The 14,850-nt window shown below is 46.5% G+C and overlaps 1 long non-coding RNA gene across 1 annotated transcript in view; it reads right to left on the minus strand.

Moving 5' to 3' along the window:
* The window catches only part of LOC138249122 (uncharacterized), a 146,007-nt gene extending 132,004 nt beyond the window's left edge, over window positions 1-14,003 (minus strand). Inside the window, exon 1 of the long non-coding RNA XR_011194730.1 lies at window positions 13,885-14,003. This is a non-coding gene — a long non-coding RNA (uncharacterized lncRNA). The remainder of the gene's footprint in view (window positions 1-13,884) is intronic.
* Window positions 14,004-14,850: the final 847 nt, after the last annotated feature.

Below are 14,850 nucleotides of genomic sequence, written 5' to 3' on the forward strand. Positions count from 1 at the left end.
GGGTGCCGGTCGCACCATGACCCCCCTGATGTACCGGATCCTGGTGGTGGCATATCCGGAGTTGGATGGGCACTTGAGGGCATCACAGCAGCCACAAGGGGGTGAGTACAGTCTCATGCAGCTGACTCTGTGCGCTTTATGAGGTTTCTGGGTGGGGGAACTGGGCTGTGGGTTTCCCTAGGCCAGGGCAAACGTGCCGGGGTAGATCCATTGTTAGGCAGGCTCAGTGGCAGTCCAACCCCAAAAGTGGTAGTGGCCCTCTACACCTAGTCAGACTCTGTGGGTTACAGGTTTGTATCATATGGGTCTAGGCACAGTTCCCATGGCAGTGTGATTTTACTCTGAACTGTTAGTGCATGGCCTAGTGCATAGGGCTGCTACCTGTGTGTTGTGTCCGCCAACGGTGGTGTTGTTGCAGGCATAGACCATGTGTTTCTTCTGTCTTTCCTCCCCTTTTTGTTTTGTCACCCTGTCCTTGTGTGCATTAACATCATCTGGCGGAGGAGCATTGGCACTGGAGCAGGAGGGAGCTGCAACCCACATGGCCCAGGAGGGTAAATGTACGGAGTCTGAAGGCACCAGTGGGACAGAGGGCGAGGGGAGCTCCATGATGGGGACAGGAGGAGACGCCAGTGACAGCGACTCCTTCCCTGATGCGAGCTCCCTTGCGATGGCGGGCACCTCTGTGCCCACCGCATCAACAGGTACAGCCGCCACCCCCCCTTCCAGCACCGCCCTCCCAGCAGCCCCTCATCGAGTTTCCTGTGCCTGCTCACCCAGGAGGGTGGGCATGTTCTTCACCCCAGGCACCTCAGGCCCTGCCCCAGTAAGCCCTGCTGCCCTCAGTGAGGAGGCTATTGACCTCCTGAGATCCCTCACTGTTGGGCAATCAACCATTTTGAATGCCACCCAGGGTGTCGAGAGGCATTTGCAGCAAACAAATGCATACCTGGAGGGCATTCATTCTGGCGTGGCAGCCAAACAGAGAGCATTTCAGGCTCTGGCCTCAGCATTGATGGCAGCCATTGTCCCTGTGTCCAGCCTCTCCCCTCCAACTTCCACTACCCAGACCCAATCTCCTCTACCTCAGCCTATCCCAGGCACACCATCAGACCAGCATGCACACTCATCAACACACAAGAGTGGACATGGCAAACATAAGCACCACACATCCCACATGCACTCACACAAGCACCATCCCCATGCAGACACAACAACATCCACTGCCTCCACTGTGTCCCCCTCCTCCACGTCCTCCTCCTCCTTCCCAGTCTCGTCTCCACTCACACCTGCATGCACTACATCCTCAGCCACTACCTCCATCACCAGCACGGCCATCACCACACACCGCTCACATGCAATCACCACCCCCACTACCATGCACACGTCCCCTGTGTCCTCTACCAGTGTGTCTGTGTCTGTGAGCCCTCCTCCCAAAGTACACAAACGCCGGCACACACCCACTCAACAGCCATCCACCTCACAACAGCCTCCAGCCCATGCACACTCACCCAAACTCAGAAGACGTACACCTCCTACAACCACTACCTCTTCCTCCACTCCCAAACCCCCTCCATCTTCCTGTCCCAGTGTGTCTAAAAAACTTTTCCTCGCTAACATTGACCTCTTCCCTACACCTCCCCCCCGTCCTTTCCCTAGGGCCATGATGTCCAGATCCCAGCCCAGCACCTCAGCCACAAAATCCTCGAGCACTGTGGTCCCTGCAAGTCCAGTAATATCACAGGCGGCACCCATCAGGGCTGCCAGTGTGCCACCTAGTGAGGCCAAGGACCACCCTATTCCGCCACCTGCCAAGGTGAAGAAGGGGCCCACATGCCGTAGGGAAAAGCCGCACCAACCACCCAGCAAGGCCTCCTCCAAGACAAAAGAGGACAGTGCCAAGGTCCCAGCAGCGACTTCCAAGGTGGGGAAGGGACACAAGGCTAAAGGGAAGTCAGCTCAGGACACGGAGCCTCCGGGTGTGGGAGTGGTGACACCACTTCTGCAAGACAGAACAGCAACCTGTACGGCGGTGGCCACCGCCCAACCTCCGCCACCTGCACCGCCACCTGCACCGCCACCTGCACCGCCACCTGCACCACCACCTGCACCACCACCTGCACGCCCACCTGCACGTCTGCTGCCTCTGCTACAGTCCTCAGCATCATCCCCATTGGGCAGCCGTCCGTGGTTGCAGGAGACGTCCTGGTGTCTCCCTCCACAGGTGCTGACACATGCACCACCGCCAGCACCGCCGCCACTGACACCGCCGCAACCACCGCCACCTGCCCTGCAACATGCTCAGACAGTGCCTCCACAGCCGACATGCACATCATCCCCAGTGGGCAGTCGTCCGAGGATGCAGGAGATGTCCTGGACCCTGCACAGAGTACATGAGGCACCACAACCAGCACTGGCAGTACCAGCAGTTGGCAGGCTAAGTCGCCGCACGGTGGAGTGTGTCTCTGCCTCCAAGGAGTATCTTGTTACCCCAGGAAATCTCGTGGCTCTGACACCCAGGTGCGGGAATGGGAACTGCCACACACCACGTGCAGCACTCTGGGCACCAAGCCCCCTCCAGAACCAGTGAAGAACAGCATCCACTACCACAGTCCTTGGCAGGATGAAGCAGTCTTGGCACCGAGCCCCCTCCAGAACCAGTGGAGAACAGCATCCACTACCCCAGTCCTTGGCAGGATGAAGCACTCTGGGCACCAAGCCCCCTCCAGAATCAGTGAAGAACAGCATCCACTACCCCAGTCCTTGGCAGGATGAAGCACTCTGTGCACCAAGCCCCCTTCAGAACCAGTGGAGAACAGCAACCACTACCCCAGTCCTTGGCAGGATGAAGCACTCTGGGCACAAAGCCCCCTCCAGAACCAGTGAAGAACAGCATCCACTACCCCAGTCATTGGCAGGATGAAGCACTCTGGGCACCAAGCCCCCTCCAGAACCAGTGAAGAACAGCATCCACTACCCCAGTCTTTGGCAGGATGAAGCACTCTGGGCACAAAGCCCCCTCCAGAACCAGTGGAGAACAGCATTCACTACCCCAGTCCTTGGCAGGATGAAGCACTCTGGGAACAAAGCCCCCCAGAACCAGTGGAGAACAGCATCCACTACCCCATTCCTTAGCAGGATGAAGCACTCTGGGCACGTATCCCCTCCAGAACCAGTGGAGAACAGCATCGACTAGAGAGACAGTAGCCTTGCACTCCCCAGGATCAATCATTGGGCAACCCACCCACTTGAGAGATTTGTGAGACTGTGGCTTTGCACTCCCCAGGACCAATCAGTGGGCAACCCACCCACTTGAGAGACTTGTGAGACTGTGGCTTTGCACTCCCCAGGAGCGAACAGTGGGCATTGAGCCCCCTTGTGGAGCAGTAGCATCGTCCCATCATCCGGCTGAGGTGCCCCCCCCCATCTTTTGAGGTGGCTGTTTTTTTTTTACCTGATGCCTCTGCAGTGTTCTCTCTGTTTTGAGGCACTTATCATGTGTGGGCTTCGCCCATGCATTTTGGGACCACTGGTCCACGGACAATGAATGGAACACTATCCAGACTTGTGTAGTTGCTGTACATATTTGTATATAATGATCTGTTACAGACCTGTTTCCCTATCTGGATTTTCGATGAATACACTTGTTACAATCATTTAATTGTGTCCTTGCGTTCTTCCAGAGGGTTACGGGATGTAAATGTAAATGTAATGTTGATGCATGTATTTGTGTGTATGGTGTTGTCGGTGAGGGTGGGGGTGTTGCGTGTGTGTGTGTCACTCTCTTTTTCCTCCCCCTCCCCTGTGTGCTAGGTGCAGTACTCACTGTGGTCGTCGCTGCCATCTTTGATGTTCCTGGTAGAAGAGGAGGTAAACCAACATTGGTAGCACATGTAACTCGCTCTCCATGGCGTCCTGGTTCCTCATTAGGTGTCGAGAGGTGAGTGGCTTCCCTTCTGTGTACTGTTTCCGCTGTGCTTCAGATGGCATTGGTACCGCCCCGGAAAATCTAGCGGATTGGTGCCTTGTAATACAGTGGGTGGTACATTGTGTTTCGCCTGTCTGTTAGGAGTTACCTCTGCGGTGTTTGTTGCTACCGCCGTGAAGGTCAGAGTGTTAAAGTGGCTGTCTGTGTTGGGGGTTTCCGCCACGGTTGTGATTCAATTTTTTTTACCGCCTGTCTGTTGGCGGTATTACCGCCGCTTTAACACCGACCGCCAGGGTTGTAGTGAGGGCCTATGTGTCAATGGGAAATGGATATGCAAAGCCAGCCAATGTTCAATACACTCAGTTTAAAATCAGAAAACCAAGTTCGAAGAGTTTTTCAAAGAATGTGAAGAAATTTAGAACTTTGCAAGTATTGTGGAAAAGTTTTACATGATAGTGTAGGAAAGTACCATCTTGCCTGGCATGTTACCCCCATTTTTCACTGTATATATGTTGTTTTAGTTGTATGTGTCACTGGGACCCTGTTCTCCAGGGCCCCAGTGCTCATAAGTGTGCCTGAATGTGTTACCTGTGTAGTGACTAACTGTCTCACTGAGGCTCTGCTAATCAGAACCTCAGTGGTTATGCTCTCTCATTTCTTTCCAAATTTTCACTAACAGGCTAGTGACCAATTTTACCAATTTACATTGGCTTACTGGAACACCCTTATAATTCCCTAGTATATGGTACTGAAGTACCCAGGGTATTGGGGTTCCAGGAGATCCCTATGGGCTGCAGCATTTCTTTGGCCACCCATAGGGAGCTCTGACAATTCTTACACAGGCCTGCCACTGCAGCCTGAGTGAAATAACGTCCACGTTATTTCACAGCCATTTTACACTGCACTTAAGTAACTTATAAGTCACCTATATGTCTAACCTTTACCTGGTAAAGGTTAGGTGCAAAGTTACTTAGTGTGAGGGCACCCTGGCACTAGCCAAGGTGCTCCCACATTGTTCAGGGCCAATTCCCCAGACTTTGTGAGTGCGGGGACACCATTACACGCGTGCACTACATATAGGTCACTACCTATATGTGGCTTCACAATGGTAACTCCGAATATGGCCATGTAACATGTCTATGATCATGGAATTGCCCCCTCTATGCCATCCTAGCATAGTTGGCACAATCCCATGATCCCAGTGGTCTGTAGCACAGACCCTGGTACTGCCAAACTGCCTTTCCTGGGGTTTCACTGCAGCTGCTGCTGCTGCCAACCCCTCAGACAGGTTTCTGCCCTCCTGGGGTCAAGCCAGGCTTGTCCCAGGATGGCAGAACAAAGGACTTCCTCTGAGAGAGGGTGTTACACCCTCTCCCTTTGGAAAATGGTGTGAAGGCAGGGGAAGGAGTAGCCTCCCCCAGCCTCTGGAAATGCTTTCTTGGGCACAGATGTGCCCAATTCTGCATAAGCCAGTCTACACCTGTTCAGGGACCCCTTAGCCCTGCTCTGGCGTGAAACTGGACAAAGGAAAGGGGAGTGACCACTCCCCTGACCTGCACCTCCCCTGGGAGATGGCCAGAGCTCCTCCAGTGTGCTCCAGACCTCTGCCATCTTGGAAACAGAGGTGCTGCTGGCACACTGGACTGCTCTGAGTGGCCAGTGCCACCAGGTGACGTCAGAGACTCCTTCTGATAGGCTCCTTCAGGTGTTGCTAGCCTATCCTCTCTCCTAGGTAGCCAAACCCTCTTTTCTGGCTATTTAGGGTCTCTGTCTCTGGGGAAATTTTAGATAACGAATGCAAGAGCTCATCAGAGTTCCTCTGCATCTCTCTCTTCACCTTCTGCCAAGGAATCGACTGCTGACCGCGCTGGAAGCCTGCAAAACTGCAACATAGTAGCAAAGACGACTACTGCAACTCTGTAACGCTGATCCTGCCGCCTTCTCAACTGTTTTCCTGGTGGTGCATGCTGTGGGGGTAGTCTGCCTCCTCTCTGCACTAGAAGCTCCGAAGAAATCTCCTGTGGGTCGACGGAATCTTCCACCTGCAACCGCAGGCACCAAAAAGCTGCATTACCGGTCCCTTGGGTCTCCTCTCAGCACGACGAGCGAGGTCCCTCGAATCCAGCAACTGTGTCCAAGTGACCCCCACAGTCCAGTGACTCTTCAGTCCAAGTTTGGTGGAGGTAAGTCCTTGCCTCCCCACGCCAGACTGCATTGCTGGGAACCGCGACTTTTGCAGCTACTCCGGCCTCTGTGCACTTCTGGCGGAAATCCTTTGTGCACAGCCAAGCATGGGTCCACGGCACTCTAACCTGCATTGCACGACTTTCTAAGTTGGTCTCCGGCGACGTGGGACTCCTTTGTGTAACTTCGGGTGAGCACCGTTTCACGCATCCTTGTAGTGCCGGTTTCTGGCACTTCCCAGGGTGCTACCTGCTGCTGAGAGGGCTCCTTGTCTTGCTCGACACCCCCTCTCTCTCCTGACGCAATTTGCGACATCCTGGTCCCTCCTGGGCCATAGCAGCATCCAAAAACGCTTACTGCACGATTTGCAGCTAGCAAGGCTTGTTGGTGGTCTTTCGGCGGGAAAACACTTCTGCACGACTCTCCACGGCAAGAGGGATCCGTCCACCAAAGGGGAAGTCTCTAGCCCTTTTCGTTCCTGCAGAAACCTCAGCTTCTGCTGTCCAGTAGAAGCTTCTTTGCACCCACAGCTGGCATTTCCTGGGCATCTGCCCATCTGCGACTTGCTTGTGACTTTTGGACTTGGTCCCCTTGTTCCACAGGTACCCTCGACTGGAAATCCATCGTTGTTGCATTGCTGGTTTGTGTCTTTCCTGCAGTATTCCTCTATCACAATTTCTATGTCCTTGGGGGAACTTTAGTGCACTTTGCACTCACTTTTCAGGGTCTTGGGGTGGGCTATGTTTCTAACCCTCACTATTTTCTAATAGTCCCAGCAACCCTCTACAAGGTCACATAGGTTTGGGGTCCATTCGTGGTTCGCATTCCACTTTTGGAGTATATGGTTTGTGTTGCCCCTATCCCTATGTGTCCCCATTGTATCCTATTGTAACTATACATTGTTTTCACTGTTTTCTAAGACTATACTGCATATTTTTGGTATTGTGTACATATATCTTGTGTATATTTCCTATCCTCTCACTGAGGGTACACTCTGAGATACTTTGGCATATTGTCATAAAAATAAAGTACCTTTATTTTTAGTATAACTGTGTATTGTGTTTTCTTATGATATTGTGCAAGTGACACTTGTGGTACTGTAGGAGCTTCACTCGTCTCCTAGTTCAGCCTAAGCTGCTCTGCTAAGCTACCATTATCTATCAGCCTATGCTGCTAGACACTCTATACACTAATAAGGGATAACTGGGCCAGGTGCAAGGTGCAAGTACCCCTTGGTACTCACTACAAGCCAGTCCAGCCTCCTACAGATAGCTCTTGAGAAAAACTTGGTACATGTTGATCGAGAAGGTGCTTGGGAGTTGCATGTGAAGACTGTGTAGTCACTGATTACTATGTTTCACAAGGTCGATTCCATCAACTTCTTGAGATATTAATCCAGGTATTTGGAAAGAGTGAAGAAGCTAGAGTAGGAAAAACCATACCTGTACAGAAAATTCATCCAAAGACATTTTGTGGTGAAATACAGAGAGGGAAGGTTCAATACTGTGGCTCCAGATATGAAACTGGAACAGACGATCCAGAGATCACAGAAAAGCTCCAAGGGAATTGTCGGTCAGACATGTAAAAGTGAATATGTTGCTCAGTGGCAGCTAGTTTACCATGAAATCCTTTCTATTTGCAATGTATTCAAAGAGATGACAAATTCAAAATGAATGGACCATCGTGAAACTGTTACTCACCATGAACTTATGGGAAAGAGAGGGGAACGTTTTATTAAACATGTTGACAGCCTTCTTAATTTCATACAGCAGCAAGAGAACCCCTCTGAAATGACTGAGCTTGTGCAAATACATTTTGCGACCAAAAAAATAAGTGGATAAAAATATAAAGACACATCTTCTAGATCTCCTGGAATGTGGATCAAAACTATATACAGAATTGAAGCAGGAGGGATTTGTATTGAAAGAGAAAAAGCTGTTTGACATAATCACTAAAGCTAAACTTCCACGCTTTAATTGCCATAGTAAGAGTTTCATCCAACCAGCCATTAAAAAATAGGTTACAAAAAAACAACATTCGCAAACACATAGAGAGATGGATGTAGCAAAAGAAAAGGGTGAATTTAGCAAGGACATTCTGCCGCATGATCTTCTTCCAACAAATGAATTATTTGATGCAGATGCTGCAACCAAACCAGTGAAGCACAAACTTGTACAAGAGCTCGAAAAAAAAACTTTCACCTGTAGAATTTCGATTTGAAAAGGTGTCCTCAGTGAAAACAGCAGCTGTTGTGGAATTTATGTCATAAATGCAAATTGTCAATATTTCATCCATGTAAAGCTTGGGAGAGGTTGTTCTGACTGTTCTACAGATATTCTTACCTGTGATGACACTATGAGCAAAATTGGAACAAAGCTTGGAGCTTTAACTGCTGAACCTGTGAAGTTTTTAAAAGGATTTGCTGAGACAGAAGAAGAATGTGACTTTAAAGACAAAAAAATACCTTGTTTGTGTGTGTAAAATGAGTTCTGACTATCACACATTTGATGATCTTTGGTACAATGAGTTCCCGAGATCAGTCCCGCTAAGCGACCTTCCACTGATGTCAAATTCTGTGTATGAACACATTAAAAGAGTATTCTACTTGATCAGAAGATGTGAAAATATTTTGGATCATGCAAATGTAGAGAAAGATCCGTTTGAATTTGGTTGGAAAGATATTGATGGTGTGCTAAAACCTACAAAAATTCTAAAGGCTCTAGCCACAGAACTTACATGTACTTGCAAAACCTGTGCTACAGAAAGATGTCGCTGTCGATATGCTCTTCTAAAATGTTCAACATTCTGCACATGTACTAAGAGCAATTGCTGAAACAAATAAAGTGAACTATGAAAATGTGTCTAAAACAGGAGTGATAAACATTATTTTTTCATATTCAGATCATAAACATTGTTTGGTGTATACATAAAAGGATTAAAAAACATTATTATTTGTTTCATTTCTATATATGTCTCTTCATCCTCTACTATAGCTGCCATTTTGAAAAATGGCGGAAGGGTTGCTCTCAAAAGTTATTTCTAGTCTCTATAAGACTATGTGACCCCCAAAATCTATGTTTTCACAGCAAAATGAAGTATACAGGTCTCATGGTTCTTGAAATATCACATCATAACTGCAACACATCCGCCATTTTTAAAAATGTGTTCCTGAAAAAACGGCTTGGATCTGCAATGTCTACCCAAGCTAAATTATTTCTCTAATGATCCAAAATCACAAATCAAAAATGAAAATCTCTGGACAACATTTTTTTATGGAGGTATACGGGGGGGGGGCCGGATTATACCTGCTTTACTTGCAAATCTCCAAAGCTTCCTCAGTCAGCGATTGCTCAAAGTGACCACTCTAATGTTCCATATTATGATGCTTTAAGATGGCGGTCATGTTTTCACGTCTTCAACGTGTTCATGCATAGTAAGGCAGGTACAACGGATCAATTAGGTACTAGTTGAACAGTCCTTTGTCTATTTAATCTAACTGAACAGGTAACTTTGCATTAACACGGCAGCCGTATAGAACGCCACTGAGTTGCCGAGTAGAACACTGTGGGGGTTATTCTAACTTTGGAGGAGGTGTTAATCCGTCCCAAAAGTGACGGAAAAGTGACGGATTTACCACCAGCCGTATTACGAGTCCATTATATCCTATGGAACTCGTAATACGGCTGGTGGTATATCCGTCACTTTACCGTCACTTTTGGGACGGATTAACACTCCTCCAAAGTTAGAATAACCCCCTGTGTCTCGGTTTGAGACAAAGCATGGATTTGACCTGCATTGGTAAGCTTGCGCTGAGCCAGCTTGGGCTGTTTGGATATTCAGTTTGAAGGATTTAGCATTATTAAGACTTGAAGCGCATTCGGGTAGATTGATCGCTTTGAGAGATGGCTAACTGTGGACGTTTACAAGATTTGCAAGTAAAACAGTTAATGTGCACTTTTGAAAATGATGTGCAAATAGGCTGATGAAGTAGGTAAGAATGGTATGCGGAAAATGGGCTGAGAACATTTATCGGGGTATACTGTCTGATAACTTACTTTTGGAATGCACATGCTACTCTAAATGAAGCAGGGTTGGAATGGGAACTCAAAGCAGCCCTGGCAATTTTGTCAGAATAGCCCCGGGTCAGGGGGTGGATGGTGGTTGAAGAACGGCTGCATTTGTTTCTGGGGGCTGTGATCGCAACACTGCTGCAAAACCGGCCTCAGTAACAATATCGGCCCCCACCCTTCCAGCCTCCCAGGAAAACACCTGATGCCCGCTACAACCAGTCCGGCCCTGAATGAACATCATTCATAGAACCTTATGAAACTTGCATAGGGCAGGAGAAATGGCATGTTTTATCACGTATTTCTGAGTCTGAGATCTGGCGAGTTGTCTATTGGAGAATATTGAGAACTAGATTTCCAACATTCAGCGTGTCACAACAAAACATGTTGGTATTTATTGAAAAATCTAGTTCAACTGGAACAGTTTGCCATGATTTATCAGAAATCAGATAAAAATAGCTAATGTTTGCCATGTACAAGTTTGTTTATTGTACATACTACTTTCATGCGCTTGATGAGATATTTTACTTTCTTTTTCTTTGTCTTTATATAATTATCCCCTGAAGAAGGGTGATGGCCGAAATGCATTGGGTTTAACAAATTGTTATTGAATACTTACAACATATGCTGGGAATAAATGTTGGAACCCAATGAAAGATTGGATATATTATTACGTTTGAAAACCAAATGTTCTGTTTTTTGTAAATAAAAATTAGGAAACTTTGAAGGATGACATGGTTATTTGTGGAAAACATGGAGACCAAGATATAACTCCTTAGCAGGTCAGTAGTGGTAGTGCACTTAGGGGACGGTATTCCCATAAAAGGGAACCGCTACTGTTTTCTTTTGGATCATACCTACGGTCAGAAGGTCATACCCTGGAGCACACCCTTCCTTGAAAAAATAGACTTATTTGGGTATCTTTATAGGTGTGCGATGCCCAATACATTTTTGCTAATGTATTTGTGCAACACACACACAGCAAAACAATGAAAACATAACAAAAAAACTACACACAGATGTAGAAAAATAGACAATAACTTCATAAATAAATCAAGGCAAAAAAGACAAAAATCCAATAAGTAGAATACGAGTTATGGATTTTAGAAGAATAAAAGAGTTCTAGCACTTAGAAGCAAATGGCGCTTTAGGGTTTAATTTGGGTCTTGTTGGACCGTAGCAAAGTCAAAGTTCGGGCTGGCCTTGATGGAGTGCAGGCCGGCTACAGGACCCATGAACCCCCCCAGTGAACAAAGTACCTTTCCTGGTCGCAACAGCAAGATGCGTGGCAAGATGCGTCGATCGGGTCCTCGCAAGGATGCCAAAGACAAGCGCTGGAGCCACAATGTGTTGATTGCGTAGTGCGATATGCCGGGTTTCTCCATGCAGTCGAGGGACATGTCGATCTCCATAGACTTCTGAGGCAGCAGAGCATGGTTCCGATGCATTGGGCTCTCAAGGCAAAGCGCTGGTTCTGAGAGCCTTGCATCAGTTCTACTCCTGCAGCCAGATCGATGAACCGGTTCTGCTAAATGCACTCAGGAGATGCGTTGATTTCCATGATGCAAGTATCTGGGTCTACTTCAAGTGAACATTCACTGGAGCAGGGGTGGAGGGTTTGATATCCCTGCATCGCCAGCAACAGGAGGCAAGCCAACAAGCCCTTGGAACATACTTCAGGTAGAAGGCAAAGTCCAGTCCTTCTTCACCAGAGTCAGAGTGCAGCAGGGCAACACAAGAGAAAAGTAGGCCTTCCAGGTGCAGCTGTCCAGCAAATGAGTCCTTTAAGCAGCAAGCAGTTCTTCTGACAAAGTCCAGTTGTAGGTCCAGAAGTGTCTGATTTGGTGGAGTGAAAGGCCTAGTACATATGCTCAAAAGTCTCTTTGAAGTGGGGGTGGATTCAAAGAAGGGTCTTTGAAGTACACAAGCATGCTTTCTTCTTCAGCCCTGGCTCCAGACTATCAGTAGGGAGTAGTCAGCCCTTTGTGTGGGGACAGGCACTGCCTATTTAGGTGTAAGTGTCCTCCCCTTCCCACCCTTCCTGCCCAGAAAGAGCCATGAGAATGCAGATGAATGCAGTTGGGTGCTCAGGCACACCTACCCTTCCTGTGTTTGTGGCTGTTTACAGGGAATGCACAATGTGTAGCTCTCACCCACTCCAGATGTGTATTGGAGACAGGCTGCAGGTACACAGAGATGTAAGGGCAGAGAAATGTCAATTTTCTAAAATTGGTATTTCTAAAGTAGAATTGTTACATCCTATTTTACCAGTATCGAGGATTTATCATTACTGTTCTAACGATATGAAACATGACACAACTATTCCTTTCTAATCAGGAATTACACCTTAAATGTGTATTAAGGAATTCCCAATGCTACCCTATGATAGGAGTAGGCCTCAGAGCAGTGAAAAACGACTTTGGGAGTTTTTTATTACGAGGACATGTAAAACTTAAAAAACATGTCCTGACTTTTACTTACACAGCACTCTGCCCTTAGGTTCACTTAGGGCCTATCTCAGGGGTAACATGTATAATAAAGGGGGAGTTTAAGGCTTGACAAGAGGTTTTAAAAGCCAAGTAAAAGTATCAGCAAGACTGCACACATAGGCTCTTCAGTGGCAGGCCTGACATATTTAAAGGGCTACTTAAGTGGGTGGCAGAAACACTGCTGCAGGACCACTAGAAGCATTTGATTTACAGGCCCTGGGTAAATGCCATCCCACTTTACAATGGGCTTATAAGTAAATTAAATCTGCCAATTGTGTATACATCAGTGTTCCCATCTTTAGGGGAGAAGCACATGCACTTTAACACTGATCGGCAGTGGTAAAGTGCTCAGAGTCCTAAGGCCAACAAAAATATTGAACAAACATATGAGGCAAGCAGGCAAAATGTTTGGGGGAAGACCACCCTAAGGCCGACAGGTCTAACACCCTTTAAAAGGCACTCTACAAATGTATACTCTATGGCCCAGTGGAAGGATCTGGCCAAAAGATGTTGGCCATGACCGCACTAAATCACTTTTTTAACTAACATAAATAAAAGGATTTATGGTGATCCTGGTGATCCAATGTGCTGTGCCACCTACTTCTTGATTCAGATAGTGGAACAGGAACGAGAGCTGCTGCTCCTGTGATACTGGCGGCAGGAGGAGTAGGTGTAAATATATAACTATATATATATATATATATATATATATATATATATATATATATATATATATATATATATATACACACATATATATATATATATATATATATATAGAGAGAGAGAGAGAGAGAGAGATAGACAGAGAGAGATCTATAGTTGCTTGCAATATATACTGAAACTAGAAAACAATTATACATTTTATGATATATGGATACACTATCGGCTTTTAACACACAACTTGGAATTTGAAATAAGAAAATTCCATTTCTTTCTCACAGCAGTCCCCTCACTGCAGAGCTAAATATTCTTAGTGAACTCTGTAATATGTATCTCCCCGAAGAAATCTTTTTTAATGTTCATATATCTTCGGTGCTACATGAAAGTTATGGCTTATAGTGTGCATATTAATTGATGACAAAATTACAAACGAAAATGACAATCAAAGATCCATGAGTAGCACTGATATAGCAGAACAAAATAAAAAGAGAAGCCAGGGCTGAATAATCATTGATGTACCCCACATAAGATGTGATTTACAAATCATACAGACCATATTTTGGTAATTCTGGTAACAACGGATCGTCTCTTCGTGTTGTCTAACTCTGTTACACAGCTCTTCCTTTTCTTTGGCACAGCGGGCATCACTCTCCTCTTGTTGTTCTTTTAATGCCTTTTTGAATTGTTCGGCTTGCGACTGGAGCTGCAAATAAACAGTATTTGGGACATAAGTAAATATGTAATTTTAGTGAAGAACTCCCAAAAAACATGGACCACCCGGGTAATGTGAACTGTATTTATTTTAAAGAGATTCGTACAAGGTGAAGCACAAAATTTGTGGAAGAAGATTCCTGCTGACATAAAGGCACAAGAGAAATAGTGTGAGTGCGTCCGTGCGTGTGTAGGTGGGTGGGTGAGGCCTTTTCCTAGGCAAAGCTGGCACTTTTCATTGTGCTTATCTGTGACAGATTTGTGTCATCAGTGTTAACGCTGTGTTTTAATAAAAATATTTATGAAAACTCATGGCTTTTGATTGTTGGATTTGCTTAGAAACTGTAATAATGAAGTAGTTTTAGGAAATCTAACTTAGCAGGACTGCACTGAGAGAAGACAGCACATTTTGCCCATTTTCTTTCTTGCCGAAAGGCCATAACTTTATTGAGCGTCTTGAGAAGAGACGTGCTCAACCTTAATGCTTAAAGACTTTGCCTTTTCTGAACTTTGATGCTGAATCCTGATGCCTTGCTGACCAGACTGATGTCCTGATGACGAAGACTGTCACAGATTGCTGATCCAAACTGAGGATAGGTATATTGACTGCAATATTGTTTGTTATGTCTATTTGATTTTCTTTCTAGGTACCAACCGCGCTATTTTGATTGAGTCAAAGTTAGATGTTTTTCCAAATTTGTGTTGACTAAATTGTTTTTCATGAAGCCCAACATGCTAGTTCTACTCTGGTGTCAGTTAGAATCCTCACTAATGAAAGCCAATACTTGGAGTAACATTTGATGTCTTT

Source organism: Pleurodeles waltl, chromosome 8 (assembly GCF_031143425.1).
Source record: "Pleurodeles waltl isolate 20211129_DDA chromosome 8, aPleWal1.hap1.20221129, whole genome shotgun sequence".
Lineage (NCBI taxonomy): Eukaryota > Metazoa > Chordata > Amphibia > Caudata > Salamandridae > Pleurodeles > Pleurodeles waltl.